This window comes from Marmota monax, unplaced genomic scaffold (assembly GCF_021218885.2).
Source record: "Marmota monax isolate L192 unplaced genomic scaffold, Marmota_monax_Labrador192_F-V1.1 WCK01_AAM20220418_F8-fsc00081, whole genome shotgun sequence".
NCBI lineage: Eukaryota > Metazoa > Chordata > Mammalia > Rodentia > Sciuridae > Marmota > Marmota monax.
This window is the reverse complement of record NW_026695234.1, coordinates 3,458,389-3,482,288: the sequence shown is the minus strand read 5'-3', so window position 1 is coordinate 3,482,288 and position 23,900 is coordinate 3,458,389. Positions and strand designations below refer to the sequence as shown.

Here is a 23,900-nt window from a genome sequence, read left to right as displayed (position 1 = left end):
TAATTACCTTATCTTTTATATTTATAATTATAGACTATTTTTTAATTATTTTATTTTTATGCAATGCTAAGGATGAACCTAGGGCCTCACACATGCTAGGCAAGTGCTTTGCCACTAAGCTACAGTCCCAGCCCAAAATTATAGGTTATTCTTTAGAATTCAGGTGTATTTGGAAGTGATGAATAGATTTTTAAAAGTTCAGATTGTAGACTAGTTACAACTCTTAATAATAATAAAAGAAGATGGCCGCGAATAGAGTGCATCACACCCCGTGTACCGTGACACTGCGCAGGTGAATAACGAGTTAGAACCACAAAAAGCTATCTTGTCAGGAATTTACAGCAAAATCGGGGTGCACCGAAACCTAGAGGAAGGATTTCCATCACCGAGGACCGGTTATTGAGTCTGAAACGCGACCCAACTGTGCTACTGGAGATCCAGGCTGACTGATCCGCCGCTCACCACGCGGCCCGCCCCGTGGCTACAGACGGCGGGGCGCCGCCGAGAAGCGACCAGCAAGCAGAGAGAAATGGTGCTACGGATTCTGTGGAGTCCTGCCGGCTGTGCCCTCACTGAGCTCCGGTCTGAGTTCGGGGTTTGAGACGGGGAAGGAAGCGGTCCAGTTCTATCCCCCACAACGGAAAGTCCACCAAGGAAGCCAGCGGCCACCATCTTGGAGAGCTGATGTCACCACTGCCAGTTTCCGACAGATTGCAACAATAAAACAGGTGTGCGTTACTCAGCCCATCTCCCATACAGTGGGGAATTTGCATAAAATCTCTCCCAGGCTTTCCGGAGGAGGGATTATCAGAATGAGCCTGCATAGAGACGCGGGGAAAGGTAGAGACACCTGACCTCCAAATCCCTCTCCCATCAGCGGCGAAAACGAAACCTGTCTTGACAGCTCTGGGGGAGGGGCGAGCTGAAAAAATCAAAACAATAGGGTGCCGATTCCCAATAGCCACCCTCCACACCCAGCAAACCGCAGGCCCAGAGTACAGTTTGAACTGCCGAGAGGCATCACACAGGGGAAGGCCGGGCTAGCAGGAGAAGCCAGGGGACTAGAGGCCAGGCCCGCGTGACTGGGCCGCTGGAGACCGCCCGCTGGCGACCGCCAGCGCGACTGGGCAGCTAGAGACCACCCGCCCGCACCGCCGGCGACTGCCAGCGGCCCCCGCGACTGGGCGGCTGGAGACCAGCGGTTGGAGACTGACCGCCTGCCCACCGGCGACCGGGCGGCTAGACCCCAAGGTGCGGCCCAGCAGGTACGGCGCAGAGACTCTAGGAAGAGGTCTATAGCCAGGCCTTCATGAACTAGACAACCAGGAGCTGAAACCAAGCAGAGACAGACCAGTCCCACCCCTCCCTTCGGACACCCCTGCAAGGAGCCTGGGGCCCGCCATAGCAGAGAGGTGACGTCACGGGAGTTCGGCCGACGGAATTCCTTCCCAGCGGAATCCACTTTAGCAGGAGAGAGCAGAAACACAGCAATCAAACAGAGCTGGAAAGTAACGTGAACAACATGAAAAAACAAGGGAAAAAAGGATTACAAACAGTGCAGGACAACTTAAATGTACAGGAGGACCTAGAAGCATCAGAAACATGGATAGAGAAAGAACTCAAGGCATACCTAACTCAGATGGAATGGAATATTAGAGAAGACATGAGACAGCAAGTCCAAGCAATGAAAGTATATTTTGAAAACGAATTAAACAAATTCAAATGGCAAAGAACGAGCTTTACCAGGAGATAGAGATTTTAAAAAAAAATCAAACAGTAATCCTAGAAATGCAGGAAACTATAAACCAAATTAAAAACTCAAAAGAGAATATTACAAATAGACTAGATCAAGTAGAAGTCAGAACATCAGATAATGAAGACAAAGTTTATCAACTTGAAAAGAATATAGTCAACACAGAAGGATGCTTAAATCTCACGAGCAATCTATTCAAGAGATATGGGATGTCATAAAAAAACCAAACTTGAGAGTCATCGGGATAGAACAAGGTATAGAGGTTCAAACCAAAGGAATGGACAACCTATTAAATGAAATAATTCTAGAAAACTTCCCAGAGATGAAAGATGGAATGGATTGTCAAATCCTGGAAGCTTACAGGACCCCAAACATTCAAAACCGTAATAGACCAATTCTAAGACATATAATTATGAAGATAGCCAACATACAGAACAAGGAGAGAATATTAAAAGCTACGAGAGAAAGGAGGCAGATTACATTCAGGGGTAAACCAATTAGGTTAACGACTGATTTTTCATCACAGACTTTGAAAGCGAGAAGATCCTGGAACAATGTATTTCAAACGCTGAAAAATAATGGATTCCAACCAAGAATACTGTATCCAGCAAAATTAAGCTTCAGATTTGACAATGAAATTAAAATATTTCATGATAAACAAAAGCTAAAAGAATTCGCAGCCAGAAAACCAGCACTGCAAAGCATTTTGAGCAAAATACTACAAGAAGAGGAATTGAAAAATAGTGCCCAAAACTAACAGTGGGAGGTATCTCAGTAAAGGGGGAGAAAAATAACCAAAGAGGAAAAACTAGCCAAACTAAAATAAATAAATAAATAAACATGACTGGAAGTATAAACCATATTTCAATTGTAACCTTAAATGTTAATGGCCTAAATTCACCAATCAAGAGACATAGGCTAGTAACCTGGATTAAAAAAACAAATCCAACAATATGCTGCCTTCAAGAGACACATATGATAGGAAAAGACACACACAGGCTGAAGGTGAAAGGTTGGGAAAAATCATACCACTCACATGGCCCTCGGAAGCAAGCGGGAGTGGCCATACTCATATCGAATAAAATCAACTTCAAACCTAAGTTAATCAAAAGGGATAAAGAAGGACACTATATACTGTTAAAAGGAACCATCCACCAACAAGACATAACAATTATCAATTTGTATGCACCAAACAATGGTGCTGCAACGTTCATAAAACAAACTCTCCTCAAGTTCAAGAGTCAAATAGACCACAACACAATAATTATGGGTGACTTCAACACACCGCTCTCTCCATTGGACAGATCCTCCAGACAAAAGCTGAATGAAGAAACTATAGAACTCAATAACACAATCAATAACCTAGACTTAACCGACATATATAGAATATATCAACCATCATCAAGTGGATACACGTTCTTCTCAGCAGCACATGGATCCTACTCAAAGATAGACCATATATTATGCCATAGGGCAACTCTTAGTAAATATATAGGTGTGGAGATAATACCATGCACCATGTCTGATCATAATGGAATGAAACTGGAAATCAATGATAAAAGAAGGAAGGAAAAATCCTGCATCACCTGGAAAATGAACAATATGTTACTGAATGATCAGTGGGTTACAGAAGACATAAAGGAGGAAATAAAAAAATTCTTAGAGATAAATGACAATACAGACACAACATACCGGAATATATGGGACACAATGAAAGTATTTTTAAGAGGGAAATTCATTTCCTGGAGTTCTTTCCTCAAAAAAAGAAAAAAACCAACAAATAAATGAACTCACACTATACCTCAAAACCCTAGAAAAGGAAGAGCAAAACAACAGCAAATGTAGTAGAAGACAAGAAATAATTAAAATCAGAGCAGAAATCAACGAAATTGAAACCAAAAAAAAATTGAAAAAATTGATAAAACTAAAAGTTGGTTCTTTGAAAAAATAAATAAGATCGACAGGCCCTTAGCCATGCTAACGAAGAGAAGAAGAGAGAGAACTCAAATTACTAACATACGGGGTGAAATAGGCAGTATCACAACAGACACCACAGAAATACAGAAGATAATTAGAAAGTATTTTGAAACCCTATATTCCAATAAAATAGAAGATAGTGAAGATATCGATAAATTTCTTAAGTCATACGATCTGCCCAGATTGAGTCAGGAAGACACACACAATTTAAACAGACCAATAACCAAGGAAGAAATAGAAGAAGCCATCAAAAGACTACCAACTAAGAAAAGCCCTGGACCGGATGGGTATACAGCAGAGTTTTACAAAACCTTCAAAGAAGAATTAATACCAGTACTTTTCAAGCTATTTCAAGAAATAGAAAAATAAGGAGCTCTTCCAAATTCATTCTATGAGGCCAACATCACCCTGATCCCGAAACCAGACAAAGACACTTCAAAGAAAGAAAACTATAGACCAATATCTCTAATGAACTTGGATGCAAAAATTCTCAATAAAATCCTGGCGAATCGAATACAAAAGCATATCAAAAAAATTGTGCACCATGATCAAGTAGGATTCATCCCTGGGATGCAAGGTTGGTTCAATATACGGAAATCAATAAATGCTATTCACTACATCAATAGACTTAAAGATAAGAACCATATGATCATCTCGATAGATTCAGAAAAAGCATTGGACAAAGTACAGCATCCCTTTATGTTCAAAACACTAGAAAAACTAGGGATAACAGGAACTTACCTCAACATTGTAAAAGCTATATATGCTAAACCTCAGGCTAGCATCATCCAAAATGGAGAAAAACTGAAGGCATTCCCTCTAAAATCTGGAACAAGACAAGGATGCCCTCTCTCACCACTTCTATTCAATTTAGTTCTTGAAATACTAGCCAGAGCAATTAGACAGACAAAAGAAATTAAAGGCATAAAAAGAGGAAAAGAAGAACTTAAATTATCACTATTTGTGGATGATATGATAATATATCTAACAGACCCAAAAGGGTCTACAAAGAAACTGCTAGAGTTAATAAATGAATTCAGCAAAGTGGCAGGGTATAAAATCAACACGCATAAATCAAAGGCATTCCTGTATATCAGCAACAAAACTTCTGAAATGGAAATGAGGAAAACCACTCCATTCACAATATCCTCAAAGAAAATAAGATACTTGGGAATCAACCTAACAAAAGAGGTGAAAGATTTATACAATGAAAACAAAGAACCCTAAAGAGAGAGATAGAAGATCTTAGAAGATGGAAAAATGTACCCTGTTCATGGATAGGCAGAACTAACATCATCAAAATGGCGATATTACCCAAAGTTCTGTACAGGTTTAATGCGATGCCAATCAAAATCCCAACGGCATTTCTTGTAGAAATAGATAAAGCAATCATGAAATTCATATGGAAAAACAAAAGACCCAGAATAGCAAAGTCAATTCTAAGCAGGAAGTGTGAATCTGGAGGTATAGCGATACCAGATTTCAAACTGTACTACAGAGCAATAGTAAAAAAAACAGCATGGTACTGGTACCAAAACAGGTGGGTGGACCAATGGTACAGAATAGAGGACACAGAGACCAATCCACAAAATTACAACTATCTTATATTTGATAAAGGGGCTAAAAGCCTGCAATGGAGGAAGGATAGCATCTTCAACAAATGATGCTGGGAAAACTGGAAATCCATATGCAACAAAATGAAGCTGAACCCCTTTCTCTCGCCGTGCACAAAAGTTAACTCAAAATGGATCAAAGAGCTTGATATCAAATCAGAGACTCTGCGCCTGATAGAAGAAAAAGTTGGCTCCGATCTACGTATTGTGGGGTTGGGCTCCAAATTCCTTAATATGACGCCCATAGCCCAAGAGTTAATAACAAGAATAAACAAATGGGACTTACTTAAACTAAAAAGGTTTTTCTCAGCAAGAGAAACAATAAGAGAGGTAAATAGAGAGCCTACATCCTGGGAACAAATTTTTACCCCTCACACTTCAGATAGAGCCCTAATATCCAGAATATACAAAGAACTCAAAAAATTAAACAATAAGATAACAAATAACCCAATCAACAAATGGGCCAAGGACCTGAACAGACACTTCTCAGAGGAGGACATACAATCAATCAATAAGTACATAAAAAAATGCTCACCATCTCTAGCAGTCAGAGAAATGCAAATCAAAACCACCCTAAGATACCATCTTACTCCAGTAAGATTGGCAGCCATTATGAAGTCAAACAACAATAAGTGCTGGCAAGGATGTGGGGAAAAGGGTACACTTGTACACTGCTGATGGGACTGCAAATTGGTGAGGCCAATTTGGAAAGTAGTATGGAGATTCCTGGGAAAGCTGGGAAATGGATCCACCATTTGACCCAGCTATCGCCCTTCTCGGGCTATTCCCTGAGGATCTTAAAGGAGCGTACTATAGGGATATTGCCACATCAATGATCATAGCAGCACAATTCACAAGAGCTAGACTGTGGAACCAACCTAGATGCCCTTCAATAGATGAATGGATAAAAAAAATGTGGCATTTATACACAATGGAGTATTACACGGCACTAAAAAATGACAAAATCATGGAATTTGCAGGGAAATGGATGGCATTAGAGCAGATTATGCTAAGCGAAGCTAGCCAATCCTTAAAAAACAAATGCCAAATGTCTTCCTTGATATAAAGAGAGCAACTAAGAACAGAACAGGGAGGAAGAGCATGAGGAAAAGATTAACATTAAACAGAGACGAGTGGGGGGAGAGAAAGGGAGAGAAGGGATATTGTATGGAAATGGTAGGAGACCCTCAGTGTTACACAAAATTACATATAAGAGGTTGTGAGGGGAAAGGGGCGGGGAAACAAGGGAGAGAATTGAACAACAGCAGATGAGGTAGAGAGGGAAGATGGGAGGGGAGGGGAGGGGGGATAGTAGGGGATAGGAAAGTTAGCAGAATACAACAGTCACTAATATGCCGTTTTGTAAAAATGTGAATGTGTAACCGATGTGATTCTGCAATTTGTATTTGGGGTAAAAATGGGAGTTCATAACCCACTTGAGATGATATGTCATGAGCTTTGTAATGTTTTGAACAACCAGTAAAAAAAAAAAATGCACTGAGGAGCTGGGGCTGTAGCTCAGAAATAGAGCGCTTACCTCTCATGTGTGGGGCACTGGGTTTGATCCTCAGTACCACATAAAAATAAATAAAAGTATTGTAACCATCTAAAACTAAGAAAATATTTTTTAAAAAATGTATGAAGAGCCAGGCATGGTGACACACTCCTGTGAGTCCAGTGACTCAGAAGTTTGAAACAGGAGATTGCAAGTTCAAAGCCAACCTTAGCAACTTAGTGAGGCCCTGAGTACCTTAGTGAGACACTGTCTCTAAATAAAACATAAAAATGGCTGGGGATGTGGCTCAGTGGCAAAATACCCCTGGGTTCACTTCCCAGTACCAAACAAACAAACCAGACAAAAATAATATGTATGGAAAGTAATCAAAAGAAAACATTATGATACATGATAACACCAGTTATTTCCAAATGGTGGAATTACTGGTGATTTTGGTCTTATTCTTTTCCTATTCTGTGCTTTATAAATCTTTATAATGCACATGAATTAATTTTATTATGAGAAAAAAAATAGTTATTTAAAATATCTTGACAAATGTAGCAAATGTATTAAAACATTCAAAGAAACAAAATAGCTAACACTGGATAACAAAAAATAAGAATGGCACATTTTTCTCAATAACAACACTGGAGCCCCAAAGATAATTAGAAGAATTAATGTTTTCTAATCTTTGTGTGAACTCAATTATCAATCAAATGTGAAGATTTTTTTTTAAAGACCTTTTTATTTATGCAGGTACTCAAAGAAAAAGTATCTTTCCCATGGTATCATTTCTTAGGAAGTTCTTGGAGGATGTATCCAAGCAAAATGAGAAAGTAAACCAAAAAAAAAAAAAAAAAAAAAAGAAGAAGAAGAAGAAGATATGAGATTCAGAGATTAGAGAAGAAAAGTCACAGGATCACAGCTGGGTCCAGACCCATAGAGTAAAAATCAAGATCCCCAGTCTTAAGGAAGAAAATGAAAATTTTGAGAGAGAGGGAAAAAAATGTCATATTTTTACAGACTAGTGGATCATTTGTTATAATATTTAAGGGAAAAACAAATGAATGTTGAAATTACACATATGAAAACACAAGGAAGGTACATTCACTCTAAGGAAAAGTACAATGCAAGAAAGGACATGTAACAAGAACATAGTACTTTGTAACTTTTGTAAATATTTAGTTGTCATAGTGAAGTAAATATTGATTATGGATCTCTCCCCAAATATCAATATATCAACTATATTTGGGAAATAGCTAGATGGGAAAGTGGTATAAGAGAGATAAAACTTTAATATGAAATCAACAGATAATGTCTGAAATAGAAAATTCAAGATGTAGTAGTATAAAATTATTTAGGGAAATGAAGGTACTACCAGAAGCAACAATCAAAAGAGTTAAAAATAAAAACAGCCCTTGTTCTAAAAAATAATAATAATAATAATAAAAAACATGGGTAAGATGTTTAGAATTAACAGTTCACTTTTACACTCCATCCCAGCCAGAGCACCATAAAGTGATTGCTGGCCACTTTTTTTTTTTTTTTTTTTTAGAAACTTTATTTTTTTATAACTTTATTTTTTTTTTTATGTGGCGCTGAGTATCGAACCCGGGGCCTTGAATGTGCAAGGTGAGTGCTCTTCTACTGAGCCATAACCCCAGTACTGACAGTCACTTTTATATCTGTCTTTGGTCACTCAAAATTTGTGCATTTTTGTATTTTTCAATATTACTTCATTTGTTTACTCATTCAGTAAATATCGAATGCCTGCTCTTTGTAGGTCGTTGTTGTGGCAGTTATTTTTGAACTTTTGCTATCTGCTGAATTATAGCTATACATTCAAAAATTTACCCCTAAGAGTGATATTTATCGATTAGTGCTGAAGATTAAAGCAAAAAGTTTCATTTGGGGGATATAGTGGTATGAGAACATAATTAATAGTTAAATTGATGTTATTTTTCAAATTAAAAAAAAAAACATTTCGTATCACATACTGTCCTTTTTTTTTTTCTTTTTAACTTATTTTTCAGTTGGATTACATTTTAGTGAGTTAACCACAATGGAAAGGGTGTTGGTGTTAATTGAAATTTAAAGAGGGTTAGATGCCCATTTCCTTTGGCTTTTTTTTTTTTTTTTTTTGGTGGTGGTGCTGGGGATTGAACCCAGGGCCTGTGGATGCAAAGCAAGTACTCTACCAACTGAGCTATATGCTGTATCAAGCCCTGATGCCTATTTCTTTTTGATAGAGGAAATCACCTTTTACTGATTAGGCATTTTCGTTTCTTTAAGGTGAACTCTCTCATGGATTTCTTTAAGTAGCAGTCCTGTAAGTCTGTGCTTTGAACATGTAGTGAAGAGATGATAAACATGGGAATAGTTTGGTCCATGAAGGATTCTGGTTTGATTAGCAAGATAATGTTCAAATCACAATGACTCTTTGCTCTATTTTAGATTTTGAAAGGTGGTAAGAGGTAATATAGGTGAAAATGAGCATTTAAAAATAAAATTTAATCTTATAATGCAACTTGGGGTATAGAAAAGAATATTTGGATACTCAAGTAATGGGCAGTGTTAGAGGTATTTTCTGTATTTTTAAATATAGCTAACTATATGTAAGTTAAATGTTGTCTCCCTTTCAAACTGAGAAAAATAAGGCTCTAAGAAGTTTACTAACATACTGAATGTAACGTAGTTTCTAAAAAGAAGAGTTGAAATTACAACTCATTGATTCCCTTTTGAAATTTAAAAAATTTTGGGGGGTAGTAATGGTCTCAGTTTTGCTTATTTTTTATATTTATTTTTCAATTTTTTAGGTGGATACAATATCTTTTTTTTTTAAATTTTTATGTGGTGCTGGGGATCTAACCCAGTGCCCCATTCATACAAGGCCAATTGTCTACCACTGAGCCACAACCCCAGCCCGTCAGTTCTGCTTATTTTGATTGGCTTATTCAGATTCGTCAGTTGATCTTTTGATCTAATTGAATGGAACTGAGAAAATGTATTTTGTCTTCCACAACAGTATTAAAAATAGTCTTCACATTATAATTTTATAATTGTATCTTCTTTCTGCTCATAATCTATTTATCTATCCCCTCTTCCATTTCTGATGCAAGGATTTTTTTTTATCTAATTTCTTCTAAAGAAGGCTACATTTAGACTAGATGTTATTAATTGCTTTAAATATAAACAGGTCTTTATATATTGGATTGTTTTGGAACTTAATCTGTGTTGCTTATAAGTAATTTTCCATTACAATTATTCTAAAGTTCTTTTAAGAAATTTAAGGTCTAGCTAATACAAGTTTTACATTTTTTAGTATTATAGGAACACAAAGCAAACAGGAAGTGACCCCCAAATTTATTATACTGAATATGTAAGGTGGGGGAGGTGAAGGCAGCAACTGCCTTTTAGTTGTAGATGATCAGGCCTTTGTGAAGCCTAAGTGAGTAATAAGTAAATTGGGTTGCATTTTTTTTTTTTTAAGCCAGAATCTATGTTTAGCTAAGTGGCAATGGAGATTAAATAAACAAAAAACAGTCTTGTTAGCATAGTGATCTTCTCCTTTTATTATTTAGTTTATATTTTCTACCATTTAAAGACTATATAGGTATAGATTCATATATAGGTGTAAATTTGTATAAGTATAGATTAATTTTCTGAGCCACAAAACCTTGTTACTTTTTTTTAATCTTCATGTCTTCTGTGTGAATTTTTTCCTATTACTGTAGCATGAATTATTTCAGTCTAGCCATGTACGCCACAACATGGAGAGAAAAAGTGTGTGATTTTTTTTTTTTTAATTTTAGCCCAACACTTTTTAACCATAAATTGTTTTTTATACATTTTCTTAGTGACTCCAGAAAATCTAGAACAGACTTGGCAGATAGTTGTTTTAAAAAGAAAGCCCATAAATGAAGTCTTCTGCCCAGTAAGTATTGTTGTTAGGAGGTAAAAGACTAAAGCATTGTAATTTGAGAATTTTACTATGTTTAAGATTTACCAAGAGGCTACTTGCAAAAAGGCAGTGCTCTTGGAAGCATTCTTATGGATGTGGAGAGTTTATAGCCCTTAGGGAGATCTACAGACATCCGCTATGCTGAGTTCTGGGAAGCTGCTTTTTCCCATGCTTGCAGCCTCCCTGTGGGGTAAAGGTCTGTTAATTTTGCATAAATATTTACCATATCTCATTTTAGCTAGCATTGCTTCCTCACACTGTTAGCAGTGAGGAGACCTTTGCTTATCCAGCTTGAAAAATTTACTGTTATCAATATGACTCATCTGGAGAATGTTCTGTTTTCTTTGAGGGTTGACAAACTTAAAAAGTCAAATTGGAAAAATTATGAGGGGGTAAATAATATATAGTCAATAAATAATTTGGTTATTATAGATACATTTATCAGTGCTCATTGTCCCAAATTTATTTTTTGAGACGAGGTTATCACCACAAACAGTATAATTCACTTCTAACAAATTGTCACATTTAACAAATTATTTTTTTTAATAACTTTATTTTATTTATTTATTTATATGTGGTGCTGAGGATCGAACCCAAGGCTTTGCATGTGCGAGGAGAGCGCTCTACCTCTGAGCCATAACCCGAGCCCCTAACAAATTATTTCTTTAGTGTTGTATGAAAACACTAGTGGCTTACATTTGCATTTACTATACTTTTACGACTATTTTCTCACCTATTGACAATAACTAGCTTCCACATATAAAGCATTATCCTAGATGCTTTACAAATATTATAGTTTATACATATAATAACCCAACAAGTCACATGTTAGTCACATTTTACAGAGAGGAAAATTCTTACATTCAAAGATGTGAATTTACTGGTCTAGTATTTTCCAGTGAGAACTTTTTTGGAACAAGGTTTAAAATCCAGGTCTTTCAACTCTTGGTTCACTGTATTTGCTACTGCACACAATTTTATATAGCTATCTTTTTTTGTGAAGTTAAATATCAACACAAATCCAAAGTTTAAATTTCAAATGAGAAGAGTAAACCAAAGATTATTTTAGTTTCTTTTGATATAAATTATAGCAGAAGTTTCTAAATTGTGTTCCATAGAAGCTCCAGGATACTTTATTAAAGAGTCTAATTTTTTTGTCTTATGAGCTGGAACCTTGCATTCAGGCACTCAAGGCAAAGATAGAATGTAAAATAGAGTTACTGAGAAATCCCAAGGTTTTTATTCTTATTTGTTATTTTATTATTCATTATTATTTTTATTATAATTTTAAAATGGCCTAATCCATTTTATTCATTTATTTTATAAGTCAAAATAGCCTAAAATTTGCAATTTCATGATTTATCCTAGGAACTGTCTAACAATATGAGTACATATTCAATCTTGTTATTACTTGGAAAGCTTCTGTTTTCCAGTTTTTGTGTTTTCTTCCCTCTCTTTTGCCTTCTGTTTCCCTTCTACCCCATATCCTTTTACATGTACTCTTGCCTTTATTGTCACCACCAGATTTATAATCTCCACTGTGTTACTTTGTGTAGGTTCTCTGTTCTTCATCCTTTTATATATTTTTGACCAGATCTTTTTGCAATGCCCAATAATTTTCTGACGAGGTAGTAGATCCTTGTAATAATCATTAATCTCTCCATTCAAAATCACATTTATTAAGTAAAAATTATGTGCTAGCCACTCTACCATTTTATACATATTTTAATCCTCACAACGACCTCATGAGGTAATAAATTTTATAATCTCCATTTTATAGGGAAAGAAATAGAAACTTAGGAAGTTTAAGTGGTATGTGTATTGAGTGGTAAAATTTGGAATTTGGATTTCTTTTTTTCTTTTTTTTTTTTTTTTGGTATATAGGATTGAACTCAGTAGGCACTTGTCCACTGAGCCACATCCTCAGCCCTATTTTGTATTTTATTTAGAGACAGGTTCTCACTGACTTGCTTAACACCCCATCATTGGTGAGGCTGGTTTGGAACTCATGATCCTCCTGTCTCAGCCTCCCGAGCTTCTGGGATTACAGGTATGCGCCACTGTGTATTTCATTTTTTAATTCGTCTTAATAGTTATACATTAGGATTTATTTTGACATAAATGCATAGAATATAATTTGTTCCATTTCAGTTTCCAGTACTTACCCTTACTTATCCTCCATTCCTTCCTTCCCCATTCTCTTTACTGTGTGTGTATATATATAATATTATACATATTGTATATATATAATATATAGTATATATTATATACCTATATGTATATATAATATAGTCTATATTATACATATATTACTATATATAGTAATATATATACATACATTACTATACATATATATCATATATACTATACATATATATTATATATTATATATAATATACATATATATTATATAGTATACATATATTACTATATATAATATATAATATGTTAGTATATATTATATAATACATATTAGAGCATTTATTATATATTACTATATATACTATAAATATGTTATATGTATATATTACTACATATAATATATATAGTATATATACTATATATTACTATATAATATATTATACATATATTACCATATATAATATATTATACATATATTACTGTATATGTACTAAGATAATGCTGCAGTCTGGCTGGCTGGGCAAAATAACCGGGGGGTGACGAACAACTTGTGTAGATTGATACAGCAGGAGTGGAAATCGTTTATTGTAGGACAACAGAGGTATTTATACATTCCACACAGCTTATCTAATTAACATAAACTCGATACAGCAGTCAACCAATAAGGAATCTCCACACTTAATGGCTCGCTGGCATTACTTCACAAATCACTCCCTCTGGCAAAATGCCAGGCGCCATCCAGACTTGTTTACAGACTCTAACATTTGCCAGGCGCCATCCTGACTTGTTTACAGACTCTAACAAGATAATAGTATTAATATGTATATATATTATACATATATTACTATATGTATATAATAATATATATACATACATTACTATACATATATATTACTATATATTATATATATATTTAAGTTTCTCTGTGAGAAGACTGTTTTTGGTCAGTTAGCAATAAAGTGACCTTTGTTTGGATTATAACTAAGATGAGATCATTAGGACACATCCATTTTAAAATTTTGTATATATTATATAATACATATTATAACATTTATTATATATTACTATATATAACTAAATGTATGCATATATTACTATATATACACTATATAATGTATATACATATACTATATATTACTATATATAATATATATTATACATATATTATTATGTACATACTATGATGATAGTGTTAATATGGATACTAACATGGACATTTTAGGCAAAAAGAAGGGATGTTATGTGTGGGATATTGCTAGGACATGAAGTTGTGATGAAGTGAAGTGGTGAGAAACGAGACTGGAAGGCCATTTAGAATGGTCTTGAATGCAGTTAAGGAACTTGCCTTTATCCTGTAGACTATTTCCCATACTTAGATTATTTGTATACCACCTTAATGGTCTGCTATAGTCTTATAAGCCCTGAACTATTAGTTCATTAATGTTTTTCTCTAAGTAACGTTACATTTTAATATCCATTTCCAAAAGAAACATCAAATAGAAAACCAATATTGTTTACCACATATAAATGGCAACAGTAGAAAAAGTACAGTTATTAAATTTAAAAAATTGAAAAATGAAATAGATACAGTAGTGCATTCTTTGATTTACAGTTTGCCTACCTGAATTTAAGTTTGTCTGTGAGAAGACTATTTTTGGTCAGTTAGCAATAAAGTGACCTTTGTTTGGATTATAACTAAGATGAGATCAGTAAGACACATGCATTTTAAAATTTTGATTGTAACATCAAGAATTCAAACTCAAGTTTTTGTAGTTGGAAAGATTGTAATTCAGTTAATGTTCTACACTGGTATATCGTTAAATACTAATAAAAATTAACTTTTTATTCTGAGAAGCCTTCTAAGGTCATCTTTAGATTCTGTTTATCTATGTATCTCATAGTTCTAGTTTTATGGTTATCTTGTTCACTTCGTTTTGTATGTAAAAATATTCAGATTTGTCAGTATGAATTTAAGTTGGTCACATGAGCAATCTATTTGCCCAGATGTATCTATTTGGAAAGCTTGTCTCCGTCATACAGATGATGTCACAGTTGAAGACTTCTTCCAGAAATATTTGTAATTCTTCCTGAATGTGTTGATGGATGTGTAAAGAGTTTTTCACTCTTTCTGCCAAACACTATATGTAGTTCCATTTTTGAAGTTAGGTGAGGAATACTTATTATAAGATTTTTAATAAATGGTTTTGAGCTGTAATAGGTGACAAAAAGCATCCAAAGTGTTAGAGATGATACAAAACTGCAAAGAAAGAGTCTCATGCTTAATGTTAAAATAAAAAGTTTGAAATGTCTCAGAACATTGGAGACAACATGGGGTAAAGATGTATAGTCGTTTAGGTATTCATGAATTTCTGCAACATCAATGGAGGCTAAGCCTTATTAGGTTTTGGAAGAAGTGACTGATATATTTGAGTAGTAGTAGGAGAAACAGTGGTTGAACTCACATACATAGTCTTATTTAGTTTAATTGACTTACTTCATTTGTTCTGTAGATCATGGCTTTATCCACAGTAGGCTAAATGCTTGTGGAGCTATTCTATAGTATGTCTCAATACTTCTTTCTGTTTGGATTGTGGTAATCTCAGCTTGTGGTATTGGAATTAGATAGTTTAATTAAATATTATGAAAACTGATGAAATAAGAACACAAAAGGAGGTTCTATCTATGAAAACTGATTTTTATGTGATTTGAAAATATGAATAGAGATTTGTCATTGAAGAAATTGCTGTCAAATTAGCTGGGGATTAAAAAAAACAATTACTAGCTCTTTGGGGAAAAGATATACTCTAGGTTTTTGTGAACATCTTTTGTTTCTTGATCCATTGTAAGGAAACTAAGAGGGAAATTATAACTATTGTATTTTAGTATAGCTTATCCAAGAGACATAATGGGGCCCTCATGATTATCTCACTTAAAGGAAAAGCTTTGATCCTATATTCAAAAATTGGAAAATGCTTATACATTTATATATTTTAAGTTGAAATAAGGTAAAACCTATGTTTTTAAATAATTTTCTGTTTTAAATCTCATCACCTCTCCTATCTCCACACCCCCAGTCCAGAGTTTGAATCCATGGATGCTCTACTACTAAGCTATATGTACATGTAACCCTTTTTATTTTTTTTATTTTGAGACAGAGTTTTGTTAAGTTGCTCAGTTGGCCTTGAATTTGTGCTCTTTCCTGCCTCAGCCTCCTGAGTCACTGGGATTACAGGTGTGCCCCACTGTGCCTGGCTGTTAACTGTTCTTTTCTGTTAAATGACCAGCCACTGGAACCAGTGGATTGGATAGGATAATTTCTGCTGTGTGACTAAAGTCATGTCATGACTTAAAGAGATTTTTAGAAGAATATGAAATGTCTCCTATTTGAGACTGCTATAATGAGCAGACTATAAGTGTGATTTACTGTTCCTGGTCCCAGGAATGTTTTACTTTCATTTCATTTTTTAATATTTTGAATTTGAATGATAATTTACACATTTTTTCCTCTACTATTATCTTCTGTTTTGTCACATAGTACTGATTTCCTATTTAAATAAAGTTTCTTTTGGAAATGAAAATGTTAAAGAAGAACATTAAGTTCCTAATGGTTCAGGGCTTATGTGACTGTGGCAAATCATTAAAATGGCATTTAAGCAGGGGAAACAACACCTTATAGGATAAAGGCAAGTTTCTTAACTCGCATTTAAGACCACTTATTACTAAGCCTTTAACTTCTCTAGTCTTACCACTTCCCCTTGTCACAGACTGTTGATCAAGTAGGAACTGCCTCCCCTCCAAGACAGGTCCCAAACCAGATTGAGAAGGTCATAGTGCCATAGCATAAGGCCAAATCATGGGTAACAACCAGAAAATTTCAGAAAAATTCCCAAGATCATGCCAACCTGTGCTGGGGACTTCATTTTAATTTTTTAATATTAATTACAGTTTAAATGAATACTTAACACCCAAAGTGGAGAATTATAGTAAAGTACTCTTTCCATCCTTTGCTTTTCAGCATATAAATTCGTTTAAACCTTACAGAAAATAATTTGACATATAGTGCAAAATCCTAAGAAATATTTGAACATTTTGAATTTAGTAAGGTCATTTTGAGTAAATATCTCAAGATATTAAAGAAATCAAGATTTAGCTGTAGTTTTTATACAGAGATATCAACCTCAGCTTTATTTGTAGTAGAAGTAGAGGAACCAGTCTAAGTCTAGTGCCTCTGAAGAGGTAGATCTAGGAACTGTGATGGCAAGGAGCTCCCAAATAACTCTTATGTTATTTGATAGAATATGTGCAAGCATTAAAGATATTTTAAAATAAGGCTTACTGCACAAGTGTCCATGATATGAGGAGGAGATAAAACTTGAAAGTTAATGCTTTTTAATTTATTTTCTTGCTTTTTGTACTGGGGATGGAACCCAGGGGTGTTTTCCAATTGAGTTACATCCCCAGTTCATCCCCTTTTTAAAAAACTTTGTGATAGCGTCTCACTAAGTTGCTTAGGGTCTCCCTAAGTGGCTGAGACTGGCCTCGAACTTGGTGATCCTCCTGCCTCAGCCTCTTGAGTCGCTGAGATTGCAGGTATATGCCACTGTGCCCAGCTATAATGCCCTCATTTCTTTTTTAAATATGCTGCCTTTATCCTAATGCCATTTTTAAAAATAGAACCCAGGGCCTTATGCATGACAGGCCAACACACTACTTCTGAGCTGTATTCCTAGCTTCAATTGTGCTTTAAAAAAAGGTACATATAATGCTTTAAAGAAAAAGACTTCTAAGACATGTACTACATTTAATTGCTGTTACTGGATTGTGAGATTATGGATGATTTTTGTTTTATTCTTTTATGCTTATATTTTATAGGCTTCCAGTAAAAAATATTGTGTGTGTGTGTGTAATCTTTTGTTATGAGAACCTTTTTACTGAAAACTTTGTTTTTATTTTATCCTTATTTTAATAAAAAATGGTATGTAGTCTGATAGATGATTAGAGGGAAGTAATTATTGAGACTAGGAATGCAGATGGAAAAATCCAGTGGTACATATAAGAAATTCCTGAACTAGGGCAGTGGTGATAGTAAAATTAGAGATGACTATAATGAGCAATATGAAAGGAAAAAGAGTGGTGTCTAGGGTGACTCTTAAGTTTCTGGATGTTTGATGTAAATGTAATGAATTTGAGATGAAAAATTTAGCTCTTAAAAAGTATTACTTGAGGAGTATTTAAATTTAGTGAGGTCATTAACAACTTCAGATTTATTTTTTCTTATAATTTTGGCTCTTTAAATCCTATGTTGTCAAAGATCCTATTTCAAATTTGTTAAGGGAAAAAAGGACAAATAGTTTGAAGATGTGTTAATATCATCTTATAGATCGTGAGTTGGTTGATCTGGTTATCTTAATAAAGACTGGCTGATTTGCTCATCAGTTTATGTGCACCTGTAACAATATTCTTAGTTGAAAAAGAGCACTTCGCAACTAGAGAAGAATAATTTTTAGTTAAATTTATGGAAATTATTCATATTCTTGGTAGAACTTCCAAAAGCAACAACAAAAAGGCAGAAAAGTGATCCCATGAACTATTCCTCTATTGCGAGGCAAAAGTTCAATTAAAAATAGAAAACAATACCAAATAGCTCTTCCTTGAGGACCCCAAATTTATTTTAAATTTAGATGTGTTTGCTTTGGTCTTTTCATGCCATGCTGTGGGCAATGAAAATACTGAGTGAAAACTGTGTTGTAGCAATTCAGACTGACTGTTTAGTTCCCTGTTTTTTTTCTAAAGAATTGGCTGATGTCTTCCTATTTCTGGCTATGAGCAACAGGTAAATTAACATGACCACAGTCTGATTCCAATATTGTGACTCAAATTACTTAATTCTAAACTTGCCCGTCTTTCTAGCCCTAAGGTCACATGTCACTATATTTCTATCCAACACAGGAGGGTAGAATAATAAGTAGAGAGAAAAAAGTTTTAGCCAGTCATTGCTACAATGGCAAAGTAGAGTTAGATAGTTTTAACAAGCTTAATTGCTGTCCATCAGACATCTTGTATTTGTTTTGATGTTTACACAAGTAGGAATCATAATGTGGGAAAAAAGAGTAGATGATCCAGGATTCTGATAATCACATCTTAAAATTGTTATGATTTATGAATAGCTTTGAAACTTCCTATGGTTTGGGGGAAAATGTGTCAATAGGAGTTTTTCCAAGTATTATAAAGCAGCATAAAAACAATTTCTATTGCTTAGGTTCTTTTTTTTTAAATAGATTTTTTAAAAAATAAATGACAGCGGAATGCATTACAATTCTTATTATACAAATACAGCACAATTTTTCATAAGTCTGGTTGTATATAAAATATGTTCATACCAATTCGTGTCTTCATACATGTATTTTGGATAATGATGTCCATCATATTCCACCATCCTTGCTAAACCCTTGTCCCCTTCCTTTCCCTCTCACCCCTCTGCGCTATCTGGAGTTCGTGTTTTCAATAATTAAAAAAAAAAAACCTGTTAGAATATTTCTGTGATGATAAAAGCAATACCCAGAGATTCCATTGTGTCCCTATAGTATGCTGTTTTTAAGTACTTTGGGTATAGTCCGAGGAGAGGGATAGCTGGGTCAAATGGTGGTTCCATTTCCAGATTTCCAAGGAATCTCCATACTGCTTTCCATATTGGCTGCACCAATTTGCAGTCCCACCAGCAGTGTATGAGTGTACCTTTTCCCCCACATCCTCGACAACACTTATTGTTGTTTGTATGCATAATAGCTGCCGTTCTAACTGGAGTGATATGATATCTTAGAATAGTTTTGATTTACATTTCTCTAATTGCTAGAGATGAATGAGCATTTTTTCATATATTCGTTGATTGATTGTATCTCCTCTTCTGAGAAGTGTTTGTTCAGGTCCTTGGCCCATTTGTTGATTGGGTTATTTGTTTTTTTGGTGCTTAGCTTTTTGAGTTCTTTATATACTCTAGAGATTTGTACTCTATCTGATGTGTGAGGGATAAAAATTTTGCTCTCAGGATGTAGGCTGTCTGTTCACCTCACAGATTGTTTCTTTTGCTGAGAAGAAACTTTTTACTTTGATTCCATCCCATTTATTGATTCTTGGTTTTAATTCTTGCGCTATAGGAGTCTTATTAAGGAAGTTGGGGCCTGATCACACATGGTGAAGATTAGGGCCTACTTTTTCTTCTGTTAGATGCAGAGTCTCTGGTTTAATTCCTAGGTCCTTGATCCATTTTGAGTTAAGTTTTGTGCTTGGTGAGAGATAGGGGTTTAATTTCATTTTGTTGCATATGGATTTCCAGTTTTCCCAGCACCATTTGTTGAAGATGCTATTTTTTCTCCAGTGCATGTTTTTGGCACCTTTGTCTAATATAAGATAATAGCAGCACAATTCACAATAGCTAAACTGTGGAGCCAACCTAGATGCCCTTCAGTGAATAAATGCATAAAAAATGTGGCATATATACACAATGGAATTTTACTCAGCAATAAAAGAGAATAAAATCCTTGCATTTGTGGGTAAATGGATGGCATTGGAGAAGATGATGCTAAGTGAAGTTAGTCAATCCCAAAAAAACAAATGCTGAATGTTTTCTCTGATGTAAGGAGGCTGACTCATGGTAGGGTAGGGAGTGGGGGAGCATGGGAGAAATAGATGAATTCTAGATAGGGAAGGAGGAGAGGGAGGAAAAGGGAGCTGGCAGGGGATTACCAAGGATGGTGGAATGTGATAGACATCATTATCCAAAGTACATGTATGAAGACATGAATTGGGTTTCAAAATACTTTATGTACAAACAGAGATATGAAAAATTGTGGTCTATATGTGTAATAAGAATTGTAATGCATTCCGCTATTATTTTTTATTTATTTAAAAAAATAAATAAAAAAAGATTCCATTGTGGAATAAGAGAAGAAAACTGCTGTGGATTTAAAATAGTAACAGTATTTTATTAAAGGGTATCAGTATTTATTTATTACCTGAGACATCCTGAGTACTGGGCTATCTATGTACCTGTCTTATCTAATTTTTACAACATTCTTAGTTTAATCACCTGTGAGGAAATTGAGGTTCAGTAACCTGCTCAAGATCCTATGGATGTGTAGGTTTTGACCTTACTCTAACTAGTACCAAAACCCATTCTTTTTTCTATTTTTGTTTCCCTTTTAGAGGCTTTTTATAAGTAGATGTCATCTAGCCCTTAAATAGTTTTTATTTGCCAGCATTTATAATACAGGTGGTTATTCTTTAGTGGCTAAAAAAGAGGAGTTGGAGATAGTGTTTAGCTATCTCCATGTTGCAGTATCATCTTACATAGTGACTAATGAGTAAATTACTGTACACTCAAATCTTTTGGTTTAATTGAAAACTTGTAAATTTCAGAGATAAGGGAGATCAAACAGGTATTAGTTTTAGAGAATCAGTGGCTTAAGCCCCTTAAGCATTACTTTTATAATGCTATCTTCATTAATTTGAGTGGCATAGTTTTAACAAAAACAGTTTATTTGGGTTATATAAAAGTGTTCTTTAAGCTAATTCTACATTTTAAAAAGTTAGGCTTTCTCAGTATTATTAAACAAGTTTAAAGACATAAGATTTTAAGACATCTAAGTTTTAAAATTTCTTTTCCTCTTCATTTTACTTCATTGTGAAATACAGCAAAGCATAAGACCAAAAAAAAAAAAAAATGAAATAATGAACATCTGTGTACCTATTTATCTGGCATCATTTTTTGAATGGGGAGAGGTGAAGAAATAAAAGTTACAGATAAAGTTGAGGCTCTACTTGGTACTTCTTTTTAGTTCTATTCTTTCCCTTTCTAGAAGTAAACACTACTGTAAATTTGGTGTTTATTGCTTCCATATATGTTTAATGCTTTTGATACATAGTTATGCATCTTTAAACATTATAGATTTTTCTTACAAATTTTATACTTTGTAAAATTTGAATCCCTGTTATATCCTGAATTTCTTTTATTTTTAAAAAATATTTTAGTGCATTATATACATAATGAACTAGTTTTGTGAATACAATATTAATAAACTACTAATTATTATGATAAACATTGTTGATAAATGTTAACAAAATGTTGTGAATATGGTATGAGGAGGGATTGAATTTTGTTTTTTCTTATGGATAACCAGTTGTGTCCCATTACACTATACGTTTCTTTTCCCTATTGATTTGCAGTGCCATCTTTGTCATACGTAATGTTAACATAATTTGTGGGTTGGTTTTGTCTCTCTTTCACTGATATGACTATTTCTATGCCAACACCAAACTGTCTGAATTACTTTCTCTCTATAAGCATAGCCAGTTCCCTTACTAGTTTTTTCTTCTTCAGAATTTTCATTGATATTGTTGGCTTTTTTTTTTTTCCTGAAGAATTTTGGGATCAGCTTGTCAGTTTCATTAACAGCTTTAATGAATTTTTAAAATTGAAATTGTATTGCATATTTAATTTAGTGTGGAGAAAATGGACATCTTTATGATATTGTCTTTTTGTACATGAACATGATTTTTTTTTTTAGTAATTTCAGGTCTTACTTTATAATAATTATGGTAATTCTTCTTCAATAGTAATTTGTGGTTTTATCCATAGAAGTCTTAAAATAAAAGACTCTTTGGTAGGATTATTCCTAGGTACTTAATGATTTTCAGTACCATTATGAATGATTGGTCAATCTCTTTCCTTCATTTTTTGCCTTTCTTATTTTCTTCATTTCTTCCTTCCCTTCCTCCATTCCCATCCTTTCTTTTTTTTCCTCCCCTGTCCTTTCCTCCATTATCATCTGAGATATATATATATATATATATATATATATATATATATATATATTTGAATATTTTGTTTTAGTTGGACACAATACCTTTATTTTATTTTTATGTGGTGCTGAGGATCTAACCCAGCACCCTATATATGCTAGGCAAGCATTCTACTGCTGACCTACAACCCAGCCCCTTATCATCTGATGTTTTAATTTAATGTTGTCTTGGCTGAAAGTTCCATTTAAGGTAGTATGATACAGATGAAAGTATATGGTCAGAATGTCTAGAAATGAGCCCTACCTTTGTTCTTCAAAAATTATTTGATAATTAAGTCATTTCTTCTGAGCCCTGTTCCCTAATCTGTATAGGGAGAATAATGTTTACACTTATACTATTTCCGTCACAAATCAAATGAGGTATGTGTGAGGTTTTTACCTAATTAAAAATTTAAATGCAAAAAGGAGTTATTAATGGAGGAGAAAAGTCCATTTACTCCAACTCAGACTGTAGGTATTTTTAAAAATTTACATTGTGAAAGGAAAATATCTTGAATATATAACTTAAAAATTAAATTAAAAATTACAGTGCTTGGGTGGAAGTTAGAGCACCTCATCTGCTCTACATGTGTAAGGCCTTGGGTTCAATCACCAGCAGCCCCCAAAATAAAACAAAAAATTACAATACTTATACCCAGGCTCCTAAAAAAAAAAAAAAAAAAAAAAAGGATGTGTAGTGGTTTCTAATAATGCACATGTATGAACAAACACAATTAAAGATGTTAAAATAAGGACTGAGGTTATATCTCAGTGGTAAAACCCTGAGTTTGATTCTCATCAGCACACAAAATAATTAAATACAAATTAAGTTATTACAGTGAGATAAATGCAAATGTGATAATAATGAAGGCTGCTATAGCCATTTGTTTAAATCTGTCTGCTTTTGGAATGCTGTGGGAAAATGGTAAATAAGATTTGGTTCTCTTGGTAGATATATTTCTCCCTTGTAACAAGTATTATTTTTCTGATGTTAAGTTCTTAAAATGTCGTGCTGTTCTCAGAGGAGCATGCCTGTAATCCCCGCTATTCCAAAGGTTGAGGCAAGAGGATCATAAGTTTGAGGTTAGAAAGTCAATTTAGCCAGAGCCTGCCTCAAAATAAA

General features: G+C 34.3%; 1 protein-coding gene across 9 annotated transcripts in view; it reads left to right on the top strand.

Annotated features, from left to right (window-relative positions):
* Arhgef12 (Rho guanine nucleotide exchange factor 12) overlaps positions 1-23,900 on the top strand; it is a 159,005-nt gene that overhangs the window by 13,018 nt on the left and 122,087 nt on the right. The window contains exon 2 of one of the 9 annotated variants that reach the window (XM_058577128.1): positions 12,749-12,849. The exons of the other annotated variants lie outside the window; for them this stretch is intronic. The gene's annotated coding sequence lies outside the window, so the exon portion shown is untranslated. The remainder of the gene's footprint in view (positions 1-12,748; positions 12,850-23,900) is intronic. 9 annotated transcript variants of the gene reach the window in all.